Source organism: Protopterus annectens, chromosome 8.part0 (assembly GCF_019279795.1).
Source record: "Protopterus annectens isolate FY-2018-M chromosome 8.part0, PAN1.0, whole genome shotgun sequence".
Classification (NCBI taxonomy): domain Eukaryota; kingdom Metazoa; phylum Chordata; order Ceratodontiformes; family Protopteridae; genus Protopterus; species Protopterus annectens.
In genome coordinates, this window is record NC_056741.1 from 1,308,942,678 (window position 1) to 1,308,958,793 (window position 16,116).

A 16,116-nucleotide genomic window follows, 5' to 3' on the forward strand; every position below is an offset into this window, starting at 1 on the left:
CAATCTACTGACAAGTCTCAATTACTAGTTACTGTAAAAATGAAATCAACATATTTTGCCATTATTACTGACTCTGTTACTGCAGATGATGCCATAAGTGAGCATAGCGATTAATCAGAACTGGTACTGATCTGGAAATGCCAACCCCTAGTCATGGTACAGATAGTTTTGTTGCTTGCGTCACGCAAGTTGCGTGCAGACAGTGTTGCCAAATTCTGTGCTCTCTGTTTAGGACTGTAAATGCAATTATATGTTGTGTGATTGTGAGATAATAGTAAAGTATTGTAAGTGAGAGGTGATTATGCCACATTACATTTCTTTTAAAGGCTTTCCGGAGTCACAGCCATCGTTAACACATTCAGTGTATGCATGATGTCACTGGCTAATATGAATGGCATGCCAATCATGCTTCGTTTCATATGCAGATTCGTTCGTCAATCATCCGCGCCACGCCCACTCCTGCGCAAAACTGAGGGTGAGCCAGTAAAGTACAGTATCGCCGAGATCTGTCTTTGGCTTGGGAAGGAGAGATGGGGGAGAGAGGGCATCCTCATATTTATACAAAAACATATTTTTGTACTTTGCATACGTACTAAAATTAGTATTGGGGTGGTAGTGTATGCAGCACAGAGACTGGTATAAATTACGATCGGCTTCTTGACAAAGCATATAGTGAGACAGCAACGCTTTCTTTTTTAAAGTAAAATAAACGCACTGGAAACATAACTTCTGCGTGCGTTTACACACAACACTCACAGTGATTCCAAAGGATCCAGCTCACCTCCACAAAGCAGCAACTAGTTTTTGTTAGTAAATGCAATGTTGCAGACCTATGCAATCCCCGTCCATAAAAACGAAGAATGTTATACACTGCAACTAATTTTAGCATGTACGCTTTAAAGGTCAGCTGCAGTTTTCTCTGTTTCATGCCAAATTCAACAATAAAAAAATAAAGCTTGCAAGGTAGTAAAACCCAATGTTTCCTGTCATTACTCAAGACGATCCTACTTCAAATGAAACTTTCACTGTTTGTTGTTACCTCGACTAAGCTGCCCACTTATTCCCCAGCAGGACAGTGGGCCATACTTTAGAAAAATGGGTAACTGCAATAGCACATTAAGTTACGTAGGTAAGGGTCCCGGCCTTCTTCCACAGTTAGGAAGACTGCAATCTCTCCCGTTTTTGAGAATCTAGTGGTACAATCCCAGCAAGTTTCCCAGGGTCAGGGGAGGAGCTACGATGGGATTGGATGGTCGCGTCTGCTTTTGGCCAGCCGATTACGGTGTGTAGTTAGCGGTTACATTCCTATAGTATTGTGCGCGTGGAGAAGTTACTCACTAGGTTTTAGAAGCGCGGCTACTGACCGTGAAGTGACACTCAAGAAAAAAGGAGTCTGGTGTTATTTTTACTCCTCTTTACTTTGAAGACTTGTGGTGTGAGAGGGGCGGCGGCTCCTGGGCTGGACAGAGTCGAAAACTCCCGGTTCCACCGGTGCCGCCCGCCCGGTATGTGTGTTTGTTCTCCCGACCGTTTTTATGAGAAGGGTTCTGGGAGAGGGACTGTTTACATTCTCTTTTTCCCCAATGCAGAGAAACCGCACAGAAGAAATCTAAAAAATTGCCCAGGTTTCCACCACCGTTTGTTGCTCCTTAGGGTTTTTCCTCAATGTTGATCCCGATTGCTGCTGCCTTGGTTGCTCTATGTGTTTATGGACGGCCTCCAAGGGATGTACCTCAGCAGCAACAAGCTCTACTACCGCAGTCCTGTGGACAGAACAAGCCTTCTTCAGATTTCTAGGTGAGTTTCTTAGTAAGTCTATGAGATACCCACAGCTTCAGGCTTAGAGCTTGTCATCACTGCTTATCTTTTTAATCAATATTTAAGATATTTTGGTAGAGTCAGCTCTCATTTTAACAGCTACTTTGAGTGAGAGAAACTGAAAAAGCATGTTCACATGCAATCCTGTCTCCATGCGTTGAGCTGGCATAGTAGACAGTTAAGAGATTTTTACCGCTTTACTTTGGGTGGTACTGTAGTCTTCGTCTTTCCTCCTGTGATACAGCTGTGCGTGCATTATCAGTCGATGTCCCTGGATTTGGAGTTACAATTCGGTAATAGCCTTTGTGCTCCAGGCTTGCACATCGTCGTGCACTTTCCCTCAGGTATAAGCTTCTTAGTTGCAGAACTTATTTGCATGAAAACAGATTAGTGCACATAAATCCATGTCACAAGCGCTAACCCTTTTGCATGTCAGTACCCTAACTTGATAGGTATGCCAGGTTAGTGCCGTCGACAGAAAGAAACCCTATCCTTAGTGGCACAAAACGTGTGTATGTGTTCCTGCCTTGTAGGCTGGACCTTGAATATTTTGTGTATGTGTACCATTTTCAATCCAAGCTCCTTGCATTGTTTTTCTTGTCATGGACCAAGCTAGGTACATGGGAACTTAATTTTGTTGACACTGAGGTCTTTTGTATATCTTATGTGCATAGAGTTGTGCACCACTCCTACTCCGTCTTGATCCCCTGAACTGTTTGTGCAGGAGTGTAGTCCCCCCCCCACCCCTGACCGTTCAGTCCAGTATGGGCACTGGGCTCATGGTTTTTCCAGCTCACAAGCACAGAGTTTTGTGTACATTTCTTGTGTATGGGTACTTGCATGTCTGTGAATGGCACCCCTATGCATTTGCATATGATATATATTTTTTGTCTGTGGGCTCAAGTGCTGGATGTGTACACACCATTTCTAACATGTGAGGAGCTAGTTTAATGGTTGTAGTCCTTGTCCCTGTGTATTGATTTCTTGTAAGGTAGGGCTTGACGTGACCTTCTGTAGAAGAACTTGATTGCCACTTTCTTAACACCTAGGAAGTGTGTAAACTTCCAGTTTTATTGGGTACTGCTGTGTTGTGTGTTGCATGTCAGCTTTTGTTTCCATCTTGAATTTCATGCGAGTCTGTCTTGGTCTTAAATACTTTTTTTAATTGTGTCTGTAGAAAGTTTTGTTAGTTTACTTATGTTGAAGCATTGTTGTTCACTTAATTCTTGATACTTTTTAATAGACTCAGTTTGTACAAAGCTGCCCCTCACCCAGACATTTAAATATGTCATTCTGTTCATTTGCTGAATCTCTAGCTCATAAACTTTTATTATGCCTTTTTCTTCCATCTCTGAGGCAATGAAAAAAATGCATTTGTATGATCACTGTAGTGTATACACATTTACATTGGATTGTTTCTGTTTACCCTCAATCCCAATGCAGTACAGATGTTACACAGTCAGATTTCTGATAGTTTGTTACTTCCCTCTGACATTAAGGGTGGGCTGCATTTTGTCTCTGGCAGTGTATTCATACTCATTGCATTGAGCTACATTTTGGTTGTAAAATGTGCCTAGCAGTAGGGCTGTAATGCATCTAATATAATTGAAGCACACTGCATATGTTTTGTTGTAGTTGCAGTGGTACACTCGTGTGTGTGGTGATCAGAGTGTTAAAAGTGTATGTGGGCACCATTGTGTGTTGCAAAACAGAAAAACTAAATAGAATTGCACAGTGATCTTGAGCTGAACAGTGTTTTGAGAAGTATAGGTTATTGCAAAGGCTTCTGGTTTGTGGACTGATAGCATGATATGCACTGGTACACAAGTTGCCTATGGTTAATGACGTTGTGGGTATCTGGTGCTGCTTGACCCTGTGTGTGACAGATGATGCCGGAATATTTGCACACTTAACAGAATGAAACAGTGCCTAGGATGTGCAGAACATTCTGTAGTTTAGTAATGCCTGTTCTGTGTTAAACAGGGTGGGTGCCTGCATTGTTGCATGTTATTAGATGTTTCATTGCAGTGTTCAATGCAGTCTTGGCCAGTACAAGTTGCAGAATTTCTGGCTCATTGTATTTGCTGTTTTGTACTTGCCAGTAATACCTTTACTTTAAAGAACACACAAAAAATTGTCTTAAGTGAAAGACATGTCATGTTTTAATTCCTGGTTTATTTTTAACGGTCTGAAACATCTTATTCAATTTATTGGTCTGATGGGCTGGATAGTATTGTAGTTAGAATTTCTAATGCATGTGTGCTCATTTTTTGTAAAGTCTGCAGTTAGCTTGATCCCTGTTGTGATGCAACTACGATCTTGCAACAGTTGCTAGCACATTCTCATGTTATGATTAGTAATACAGAATTAATTGTAACAAATGTTGTGTTCAAAATGTATTGTTTTTAAACTGAAGGGAGGCACGTTTAAAAAAATGGTACCTTATAATCTTTGATAATGAATTTTTTTTGCTATTATCCGATGAGCAGCATTGGGTGTGATTTTGAATTTCAGGTATTGGAATTTAGTGTGAGGGAGGGCTTAAGGCACTTGCCTTGATATCATATGCAATCTGAAGCTGTCCAAGGCCATTGTGCTGTGGAGGGTGGTGTAAAATGTGATGTGACACATCACCTGAGGGGGTTGAGGATCTGTAAAAGAAGTGAGGCTTCAGCTTTTGAGAATGCTAGCACCTAGCCTCCGCCTGAACAGAACAGTCACCACTGATCTGTAGTTTGCAGTCCACTATTGATGTGAAGTTTGCCATTGTACAGCGTGGTGTGGTAGGTTTATTATTCTGGCCAAAAACCTGTATCATGACTTGCTGAAGTAACAGAACAGTGTTATGTATTTTGAGTGCTAACACAGAACATACATAAAGTGGAATGATTAGTGCATCTCAACTGAAGTACAGCTTTGCTTTGTTTTTCCAGTTATCTGTTTTGTTGTCAGTAGTACTATAAATGTTAAGAAGTCTTCTGTCGTTTCAAAGATGTAAGAATGGATTGTAATATATGTAGCATGGAATGTGAGGCATTTTACTTTTTTCTTTTATTTGTAAATACTGTTTTGAGGTAACATTCTATGTTGCAATTTACCACTCTCTTTTTTTAGTGGTCTTTTCCAGGGCTGAGTGGTATTTAGTGTCTGGCTGCGATGCCCAAAAATTGGTGAGTTTTATAACCTTCAGCAGTGCCACACTGTTAAAATCTATGGAATAAGGGATGGCGAGACAGGTGTGTTTTAAATTGAGAGTTATTGTGCTAAAACATTCACTAATTAAAATTATTGAGACTTTTTATTTTTCTTTCATCTTGACTGAATTTGAGAAATTCAAGTATGTTGTGTAGAAATTGTTGGAATTTTGAACGGGCAACTTAATGAAACATTCCCCTTCATCCACCCAGGTTGGAAGCAAATTAGCACTATTTTTTTCTTGGACTTTAAATTAAATTATACCTCTTTAAAAATGTCAAAAGTTTTGTTGGAATTAATGTACAATACATCTCTACAGAAAAAGTAAAGAACTGGAGGTACTTGTTTGTATATAGATGTTGCTTTGATCAAGTTCTGTGTTGCTGTCTATCCATATTTTTTTCTTATAGTGGTTTCCCCCCTCGTGATTTAAACAAATTAGGCTGCTGTTAAAATTTTTGAGGAATTTATTTTCCTGAAAATTTTGCTTTTGGGTTTAAGAATATTAAAATGCATTGGTGCTGTATAATTATACATGCACTGCCACTAAGTACGTGTGTTTTAGTATCTTAAGTGTGTGTTTCTAGGAATATATGTAGCTATATACTTAAGTGTAGACTTTATTTATAAGATTGTGGTAGTATTATAAGTTGTTTTAAATTGTCTTTCTATGCGTGTGATTTCTTTTTCTGTCCATTGATGAGCTGATTGCATGAAATCTCATTTAATCTACTTTTTGACTTGGGACTAAATGTTCTGTTCTACAGATTTTTATATCTGTATTGATGAGGGCATACAAACTACATGTTTTGTCTTTTTTGTAACTATTTGTGGAATGAGGTTTATATATTGGGTGTTGTAAGTCGGGGAAGAATAGCTGTACTTAGGAAGGATTAAAGCAGTGTCTACATTTAATACGCTCATCAGCCATTTGGTTTTGCTATGCTTTATTTGCTGTTTCTGCTAATATGTTAATGTATGACAGGAAGGATCTGTTTTGTGTTAGTAGATCTGGGTTAGTGTGTTTAGGAGGTGGTGACATCTCAAAGTAGGGAATTTGCAATTTTTTTATATGTATTACTGCTGCTGATTATATGGGCGAGAGCTGGAATATCTTTGTAATGATATGTACGTTTTAAAATATAGCCTAATTTGTGATGATGGTGGGAAGGTGTGGTAAACATGACTGTTGGTGTAACATAATCGTACAGAGCTGCTGTAAGTGGATTATTGGTGCTGTGCTGATTTCTCCATACTGTCACTACTATACAGGGTAGTTAGTGTGTTGTGTAGTGACTCCTTGATGAACCAGGGAAAATTTTGTCAGTTGGGAGCTTTAGTGATCTTTTGCTTCTTTGAAAGATCTGTAACTAAAAATACAGTGTCATTCTCTCTCCCTCTACTTTTATGATGCTAGCTGTGACTGGGTGGCAAGGCTCCAGTGTTCTGTAATTATGTTTGGAGTACAAGAGTGGGCTGACACCTCCTAGTGGCACAATGTTTTGTTAGGTTTACTGGTTGAAATGAATTCTCAGAGCTCTAGTGTCTAAAATACTTGCTGTTTGTTAATGCACATGTTCTACACTGAGGTTAGGAAGAGTAGCGGTGTTATATTGTATACATACATGTTATGCACCCTTTTTTCCACTTCCTGTTTTTTACTTTATCTTTATGCTGTACTGATCAGCTTGCATTGGCGGGTGTGTAGATTTGGTATAATGGTTATGGTTTTGCCTCGTAGACGCAAGGTACAGAATTTGATTCTGACCTTGGGCTATTGGCTAGGCTTAAAATGGCCCTTCATGGCAGGTAGGCTAGTATTCACTTATGAACCTATGGAAGAATGGACTGAAGGGACTTTGCAGTGTGTAGTTTCAAGGAATGAATACAGAAAGATGTGATATAAACCTTTTACGTACTCTACCAAAGAAGTAATCCATACAGTTAAGATTTCTGGCTAGCATTTGTACAAAATGAGAGAAGAAGAGAAGATAGCTGATTTATATTGAGTGGGTGGGGATATGGGAAGTATTTCACAGAAGGTGGATGATTGGTATAACCTTCTTGAAGAGGTAGTAACCTTCGTGAAGAGGTAGTAAGAGTCACTAACTTTGATTTCAGAAATATTTGAAACATATTTTCTGATCATGTTCACACTGTATGTTTTGTTTCTAAGAGCCCGGTATGCAGCAGTCCCAAACTTGCATATTACTTCTCAGCTGACTCCTCTAAGCACCAAGATGTTATACACGGTAGTTTTAATTATATAAATCATAGGTGTTGTAGCTAATTTGCTTTCAAGAACCTTGTATGGGGTAGGTGAAAAGTGCAGGCTCTTAACATACCAATCTCATAAGTGATGGGCCATATGGCTCTTTTTTTGTCATTCAGTATGTAACTGATATTGTAGAGCTACTTGTCTTAAAAAATTCTTGGGGGGGGGGGGCATGTCAAATTGCTGTAACAATAATCATGTTTTTTTTTCCTGTGGCGCAGCTGTTTTGATTGCAGTGTTGCAAAACAATAAAGCTAAATTTTGGTTTTTAGGTCACATTGACAGCTACTTGTAAACAACATATTGTTGTTAAGGGTTTAATTCTTTTAAATTTGGTCATTGTATTGTGTGTAGTCTTTACAGTTGGTAGCGAGATGGCGGTTCCAAAAAATGTCATCTGGTTCTATCTGCAGGACATCTCTGTACTGGCTAGTTTTTTAGATGCTGCTGTTAGCTTGTGTTAAATTGTACATTCGTTTTGTTTACTTGGATAGCAGAAAAAAATGAGATTATTAGTACATACAAACAAATCTGCAAGAAAGCTTATATTAGATTTGCTGTGTGAGGAGTGCAGTGGTTTAAAAGAGAATGGACATCTTGGGGATCTGACAAAATTTCTTGTGAACTAGCTTTGTTTCCCGATCACCGGTAGTTATGTTTGTCATGCACTTTCATTCTGCCTTGTATTCCCCTTCCTGGCTCATAGCTGAAGCAGTGGTGATCTATAGCTGCAGAAGACCATTTGTATGTAGCAGCCTGTACATTTACTGGAACTTGTGGCATAGGAAGTTGTATGCTTGTGTGATTGCGTTTGTTGCAATTCCATGTATACACTAAGAGTTTTGTAGTCTTTGGGAAAATGCATAGTTATGTTTTTATAAGCAGGAGGTTTGTTTTTTTTTTTTTTTTCCCCCATCTTGTTAAGAATGGAAATTGATAGGTTAATAGCAAAACAACTCTGGCATTGCATTGAGTTGATGTATGCTGAGCACTTGTAGTTGCTTACACGGGTAAGACCTTTGTCCTGTGGATTATAGTGAATTTAGATTAATTTAAAATTAGTCTGTAGTATTTAACCTCAGTGATGAGTGGTATTGTTCCTAGCAACAGTGTTTATAGATGATACATGGAGTATTTTTTTTGCTCTCTTAACTTACCCCTTTATGTGGCTATTAGCCAGGTAGCATGCAATGTGGAGGTGATATATGTTTGGGTCTGACGTATACCACAGAGTAACCTGTGGTTGGCAGGGTCACCACTGCTGTTTTGTACTGGAATGGGTACCATACTTAACTGTTAATAGCTTTTGTTGCTTTTGTGGTCCTGCATCTCGTTATTCCTGAATATTCATTATCATGCTCTGTAGTACTAAACTGGCAGCTTTTCTGTTAAAACCATTTTTGGGCTGCCTACCAGTAGTTGGAAATTTGTCACCTGATGGTTTGCAGGAATGCAGACCAGTACTAGATTAACACAGCAGAGGTTGGCATAACATGTATGAGATTGGCATAATGTGTATGAGACACTTGCAGAACACACGCATTTTAGTCTGGATTGGAAGTGGCAGTTACAAATTTATTATGTGTTTTCTGGGGTACTGTCTTACAACATTCATCATTTACATGTACATCCTGGGTGACTGAGTACTTGTGAGTTTCTAGGTTTCAGACTTGTACCTCAAGTTTGTCTCTCATCCTGTTTTTTAAGAGGATACTATTTGCACTGTTGCTGTTTGAATCTGCTAGTCTGGTATCAAGTTGTGTTTCTAAAAGTTTTTGTAGCTTATGTAGCAAGTTGTGATCATTTTCTTCAGCATAGTTATGCATTTAGAAATTTTTTAACTTCTGATCTCTGAAATAGAATGCACGTGAACCTGTGAGAGCGGAAGAACCTGCCCCTGTCTCTACAAAGAGAAAGTTTGCCCAGGAGTGACTTGGGGAGCTTGCACATGTGGTCATGAGAGAACCGTCAGATACATGGTAGAATTTGCATAATCTAGGAAGATTGTGCTTGTTTCATTCTACTTTTATATTTGTAGAGTCTACAATTGAAAGTCAAATTACTGATATGGTCAGGTTTTTAAAGTGCTTATGTAATGAGGCTCCTCGTCCTTTTCTGTACAAACAGAGTACTGTGATGCTATTTCAGTATCGTGTAAACTCCATTGTGGAAGTTGCCTGTCCTGTGCGAAAGAAGTGTCCTGTGCGAAAGAAGTAAAGTATCTGTTTCAGCCTTTTGTTGTTAATTGTCTCAGACCAGCTGAAAGCTGTATGTGTACACACCATCCAGGAACTGTATTTTTAATATATTTTTTTAAATGTGCCAGAGGACTTTATCCTGGGTTGATGCGAGGAAGCTTGCATTTCCTACAGGGAGGTGGGTCATCCTAGAGAACAGCTTCTCTGATTGTTGTCATTTAGAATGAACAGCTTAATTAGTTGGCAAGTAAGTTAAATGACTGTGATCTGTAAATTGGTTCATAATGCCCTTAAGGCAAGTGTAACATTTCACTGCTTTGCCAGACAAGATCATGCTTGTTAAGCTTAATATCAAGTGGACCTTGAAAATGTTGTTTTGGGTCTAAATTATTATTTCCTTGTGGTAATATCAGGTTATAAACCTTGCACACAACTTAGTGTGCCTCTTGTACACCTGTCTGTAATTAGAACATGGTTGAACAGGGTCATTAACCTAGTAACCTCTATGAATAACAAAAATGAATGTGTGTGCAACTAGTGGTTAGATTATGTCTGATCTTAAAGTAAGCGCAGTTAGCAGACATTGGAAGACAAGTGTGTTAAACTGATAAACAAGTACTGAGCAACTGATTGTTAGATTTTCATTTTCAAAAGGTATGAAGTTTTAAAGCAGCTGTTTTTAGCCACTATATTGTTCTTTATTAGCAGCAATCATCTTACAGGTTATTAAATACACAGCATGTTACTGCATGCTTAAACATTGATAGTTTGGGGTGAATGCTGGTAAGAGACCAGCAGTAGTTGTTCTTTCGGCTTTTCCCGGTTAGGGGTTGCCACAGCGGAACTCTGGTCCGCTAATGATTGGCAGTATATTTTTTTACGAAATGCCGAGGTGCCAGCTCGACGCCCAACCTTCAACGAAGGCACGCCCATTTACGCACGCATGTCTTTCGAATGCTACCCAACCGCAGGAGGACATGCAGACCCAAAATTGCTTGTGTATTTGTCTGAGATTGGTACAGCTCTACCTGCTTTTAATAACATTTAGTACACCAATGTCTTACCTTGCCATTGATGCCAACAGAATGATCTTTTAGAAAACATTTAACATAGTGTTCAGTTCATTTAATGCTTCATATCAAACAGTGTTCATAGTTCATTTAATGATCCATATCAGCCTTTGAGCCATTTCCAAAAACCGGCTCAGAACATTTGCAAGCTGCCAAGGAAGAGGTTGAAAAGGCTAGATTTGATTTTGCTTTGTTTCCAGCTTTTTCAACCCTTCCCCTGGACAGGCCCGCCCACCTCAACCCTCCTACCTGTTTTCCAAACCTGAGTCCGAGCTGACCTGCCTCAGACAAATGACTGCTTGCTGCGATTGGCTTGCTAGCCGTTGTTTGTCTAAGGGAAAGACTTCAAGTTTTCCTTACTTACTAGATACAAATCTCTCTGCTAGAAGTGTTTCAGATGATCTTCTTGCCAACAGAATAAACAGTAGAATGAATGATTTGTAGTGTTCTGATACCTCTGCACTTCTTTGTTCAAGAATTCTGGATGATCCAACAATAACTGGGAGACAAAGGCCCAAAATCCAAGACTATTTTAATTCATTTAAAAAGTTAATAGATCAGTGGGTTTTGCATCAACAAATGTTTTCTGAATAATATGGTATGAAACTTGTCTGGCATTACTGTGTGATTGTAATCCTTGGGGATTTACCAGAAAGTCAAACATTTTATCAAGAACAGGGCAAGAATATGAACAAAGTCATGGACATTCTGCAAAATTTTGGTCAGTTGAGAGGCATGTCTGAAATATTTACACTGGATTTGGATAATGTGTTAGAATGATTTCTGAAGGGGACACAAGGTGTTGATGGTAGGCCAGGGAAATGGGTCATGCTTATGCTCCAGGACACCCAGCAAGTCTCACAAGAGAATTAAAATTTTATTTTTCTTTGTTTGTTTAGTTATTTTTGTGAAAAGAGCGGCCATGGTGGTGCGCGTTGTCGCCTCACAGCAAGAGGTTCTCCGGTTCAATCCTCTGCTGGGGTGCCTTCTGTGCGGAGTTTGCATGTCCTTCCTGTGGTCGTGTGGGTTTCCTCTAAGTGCTCCGGTTTCCTCCCACATCCCAAAGACATGCTGTAGGTGGATTAGAGACACTAAATTGGCCCTAGGCGTGAGTGTATGTGCGTGCCTTCCATTGAAGGTTGGGCACCGTGGTGGCTGGCAACTCGACACCATAAAACTCTACTGCCAATCATGAGCAGACAGGTGATCTGCTGTGGCGACCCCTAACCGGGAAAAGCCGAAAGTTGTTTTTGTGAAAAGACGTTTAGGTGAAAGCAGATGGTGCCAACATAAGTGTTCTGTGCCACATTCTGGTAAATTGCTGAATAATAATACAGCACGTTTGTTGTGTTAGGAAGGAGTCAGATGCCAGTTGAAGACTGATACCAAACAGTTATATTCTACCAGGTGGAATGTCAACCCCAGTGGTGGCAAGACCCCAGCAGGGGGTCAGGAACCACTGCCAAATTCATTGGGAGAAAGCAGTCTGTTACGATGTAATTGGGTTGAAGAGACTGGCATGCACCCCCCCCCTCTTTTTTTTTTTTTTTTTTAAGTCTGGACAAAACAAAAACAGAGAATGTTTGTAAGCTGTTTTAACATTCCACATAATTCCTTTCTCGCAGTAATGCTGCTGAGTTTGAAAAGGAAAACGACAGGTGAAAAGATGCTCATTTAATTTTTGTTTAATGAAGGAGCCATAAATGGCATACTGCAGTGGCACACAAAACCTTTTAAAAAGTTTCAATGCGTTTGTGTTCCAGTACTTGAGATATTTCATGCTGTATCTGACTTTGTGTGAGCAGGCTGAAGTACGAGGTTTCAGTGCTGCACCATTAACTCTTAATTTAGTAAAGCCTTTTGGTTACTATAGAAAGATTGTAAAGCAAGTGCATTATACTTTGGAAACGCATCCTCTAGATATACAAGAAGTTTGTATATTAGTAGTGTTTCTGTACAGATTGTTACTTACAGTTTTGCTTCAGGTGTTGAAGTTGCAATTTCGTTTTGTTCACTAATGCAATTTTTCTAGGGCTGCTATCTTTTTTTTTTTTTTTTTTTTTTTTTTTTTTTCTGTATGGCCACACCCCGTGGTGTAACTAAAGTTTAACCATGTACATTAGCAAAACACTCACAGGCAAGTTTAATTCTTTGAAAGTGCAGCCAGTTAATGTTGTAGTTTTAAAACTGTAGTATTTCCACATTCGGTGTCAAAGGCATTTTGCCTGTACTGTGTAGCTGACCGTATCAATTTACAGGAAACATAGTAGGTCTGTTACTGTAGACATTTATTATAGCAAGCATTAGAGGTGGAGGTGTCTTTTAACGTGTCTATGCTTTCCCATCTGCAGTCTTGGAATGGGAAGATTTGCAGATCTAAGAAAGTCTTGAGTTTGACGCTCTTACATAACAAATATAACAAACTTTTTTATTTCTAGTCAAAAGTAGTACAGTATAGCAGTGTTGGTGTTAAGGGAGGTAATTTCCAGCTCTATGAGGTTACCTAAATTGGGTGCAGAATGCAATAGCGGGGGCAAATCCTCAGATTTGTAGCTGAAATGCACTGATAAATTTATGTGCGGATGTACTCTTCCTGTTTATCTGGAGGAGTTGAAATGAGTTCTTTTTGTTAACTTCTATACTACCCCTATCTTGAACTAGGAACCTAAACAGTCCCTTGGTGCTTTGTCTGTGCGGTGGTCTGTTAATGTTTTGCAGTGTATGCACTAAAGCTGCCAATTGTTTTTATATCTGGCTTCTTTAACTAAACAACTTACCTGCTAATAATAGGCAGCATTAGAAACTGCAAGCAGTTGTTAATATTTCTACAGTAGAACATCCTAATCTAAATGCCATGTGTTCACATTTTCATAACTGAGACCCCTATGTGGTGTTGGGAGTATGATGTGATATGCCATGGGGGAGAGATTACTAGTTTTGTTGTGATATGCCATGGGGGAGACTCACCATGAATTCTTCTATGTCCATTATATCATTACTATATATGAGATTACTAGTTTTGTTGTGAATATGCCATGGGGGAGACTGACCATGAATTCTTCTATGTCCATTATATCATTACTATATATGAGATTACTAGTTTTGTTGCTGTTTATTTTCATACTTCAAAAATGAAAACCAAGTGACTTACAAACTATTACACGACACCTGGTGAAACCTCAGATGAATGATCTTTGCACTCTAAGCTGCACATCTTGGAAGGTGTTCGGTGTTTATATTGCTAATTATAAACTAAGAATGTTTTTCTGTAAATATCTGTAAATGATGTTGAAAAATAATACCTTAAAAAGAAAGAGAAAAAGAGTTTAGACATCAAATACTTGAGTATTTGGGATATATATATATATATACATTATAAAAAAGCTGGTAGAATGAAGTCTGTATAAAAGATTGGATAGGAAGGGTTCTGAGTAGAGGGGAGAGAGGATAGGTACAGATATGGAAATGAGATGAAAGTGGAGGAGCTGATAGACATTACTACCTACTACTCTCTCTAAAGGTAGGGTAAGCAGGAAGGTTTCAGACATGGAGGAAGAGGAATAATTTCAAAGGGTGTAAATAAGGATAGTATTGCTAAGTGTGCTGTACATAAAATCAGTTGGATATAGGAAAGGAAGAGGATACTTGGAGGGAGAAGCAAAGAGATGTAACAGGAGAAATGATACTGGGAAGTAGATCAAGGAAGTAGTGGGGTGGGCAATGGAGAGAGATGTATTGGCAGGCTGAAAGTACTAGTAGGATATTTAGTCTGGGTTGTTGCAGTTGCATAACCCAAGATACTAAATATGGGATTTTATGGCTTTTTGAAGGGGTGAGGGTAGTTGTGATATTGGGGGGGGGGGCTATTGGGGGAGGTTGTTCACTGTTTAGCAACAGGCTTACTTTAGAGGGAAGTGCTGGCGGAGTTATTGGTTTTTGTTACCTCTAGTAGGAGTTTCCGATTTGATTGTAGAATTCTAGCTTTGGCGCTTGGGTGAAGTAGGTTTTGTAGAGCAGAGATTTTGTCAGGGCAGTGAAGAAGTTTGTGGGTTGTTATAAGTTGGTTATAAAGAATGAGGTTGGGAAGTTCCAGCCAATAGGTTGGGAAGTTCCAGCCAATCAAGAGCGAAGTGCAGTGATGTGTTTGATGGGGCATATTTGTTGCAAATTTGCTAGTTTTATTATAGCAGGTTTGAAGAATGACAAGGTCTGATTTTTCTGAGATTGGTGAATATTGGTGATGCATATAAGAGTGTGGAAATAAGGTGGGTACATGCAATGGTGGCTCGGGTGGAGTTAGTTAGGAACTGTTTGTTCCTGTATAGCATGGCAAATTTTTTATGCACTTTTTTATGTTGGTGGATGTATATGTATGTCAAACCTCAGTTGGCTGTCTGATAACCCCAAGTAGTTTTGTGTGAGTGACTGGTGATATGATTGTGTTGTTACTGGAGGTAATGTTAAAGTTAATAGTATGGGAGTAATGTTGTGTGGGTGGGAAAATTATAAGCTGAGTCTTATTGGGGTTTAGTATTGGATGGGAATCTCTGAGCAGATGCTCAACAGCAAGAAGAGGATTGTGTTTGGTGGTCGAGGGTCTCAGGGGAGGGAGAGGCGCAAAAGAAAGTGGAATCATCTGCGTACTGTATGATGGAGGCATGGAGTGTGGCTGTGTGTAGTTTGTTGGTAAAGATAGAAAAAAGTAGTGGCCCAAGAATTAAACCTTGTGGGACCCCCTAGTGAGACTGGTAGTAGTGAGGAAGAGTTCTGTTCTCATCTTGTCTGCCTGTTAGATAATTTTTGAACCAGGAATTGGTAGATGTGCTCGGATGTAAATCTGCAAGTGTGTCAATGAGTTTGTCATGGTTTATCATATCAAAGGCCTTGGAGAGGTCTAAGAATATGGCTGAGACGTAACTATTGTTTCTGTGTTGGTTGACTGTGTGTGTAAAGGACGTAAGAGCTGTAGTGGTGCTGTGTGAAGGCCTGAAGCCATGTGTTTGTTAGTAGATTATGAGAGTTTAGGAAAGTTAATATTTGTGTGTGTACACATGTTTCAATGATTTTTGATAATGGAGAGAGTATGGCAATTGGTCGATAGTTGGTTAGTTCCTTGGAGTTACCTCCTTTGTGAAGTGGGGTGATAATGGCAGTTTTCCAAAGGTGAGGAACTAGCTTCAGTTATAGAGCGATTTAATGAGGATTGTTATAGGATATACAATAGCATTAGCAGCAATCTTTAGGAATTCAGCTTGTAGATTGTCTACAGAAAGGGCTAAAGGTTTAAGTTTTGTAAGCATCGTTTTAATAGTGGAGACTGGAACAGATTGCAGTGAGAAGCCCAGGTCAGTGGTATTGAGGTTGGGTGATTTGATGGTAGTTGGGGGCGTATATGATTTAGCTAGGGTTAAAATGGAGTCTGTGAAGAATTTGTTGAACTGGGTTGCTATGTTTGTTGAGTTGTCTGAGTTAACAGGAGCAGGTGTGCTAGCTTTACCTGGGTGGAGTAGATTGTTTATGGCTGTCCAACTTTTTTAGGATTGCTCTGATTATCTCTGTT

At 39.3% G+C, this 16,116-nt stretch overlaps 1 protein-coding gene across 2 annotated transcripts in view; it reads left to right on the forward strand.

The window, feature by feature from the left end:
* The first annotated feature begins 1,168 nt into the window (after positions 1-1,168).
* Positions 1,169-16,116, forward strand: part of CDON (cell adhesion associated, oncogene regulated) — a 717,042-nt gene continuing 702,094 nt past the window's right edge. The window contains exon 1 of one of the 2 annotated variants that reach the window (XM_044080828.1): positions 1,169-1,797. The gene's annotated coding sequence lies outside the window, so the exon portion shown is untranslated. The remainder of the gene's footprint in view (positions 1,798-16,116) is intronic. The other variant, XM_044080827.1, reaches the window with a different exon arrangement.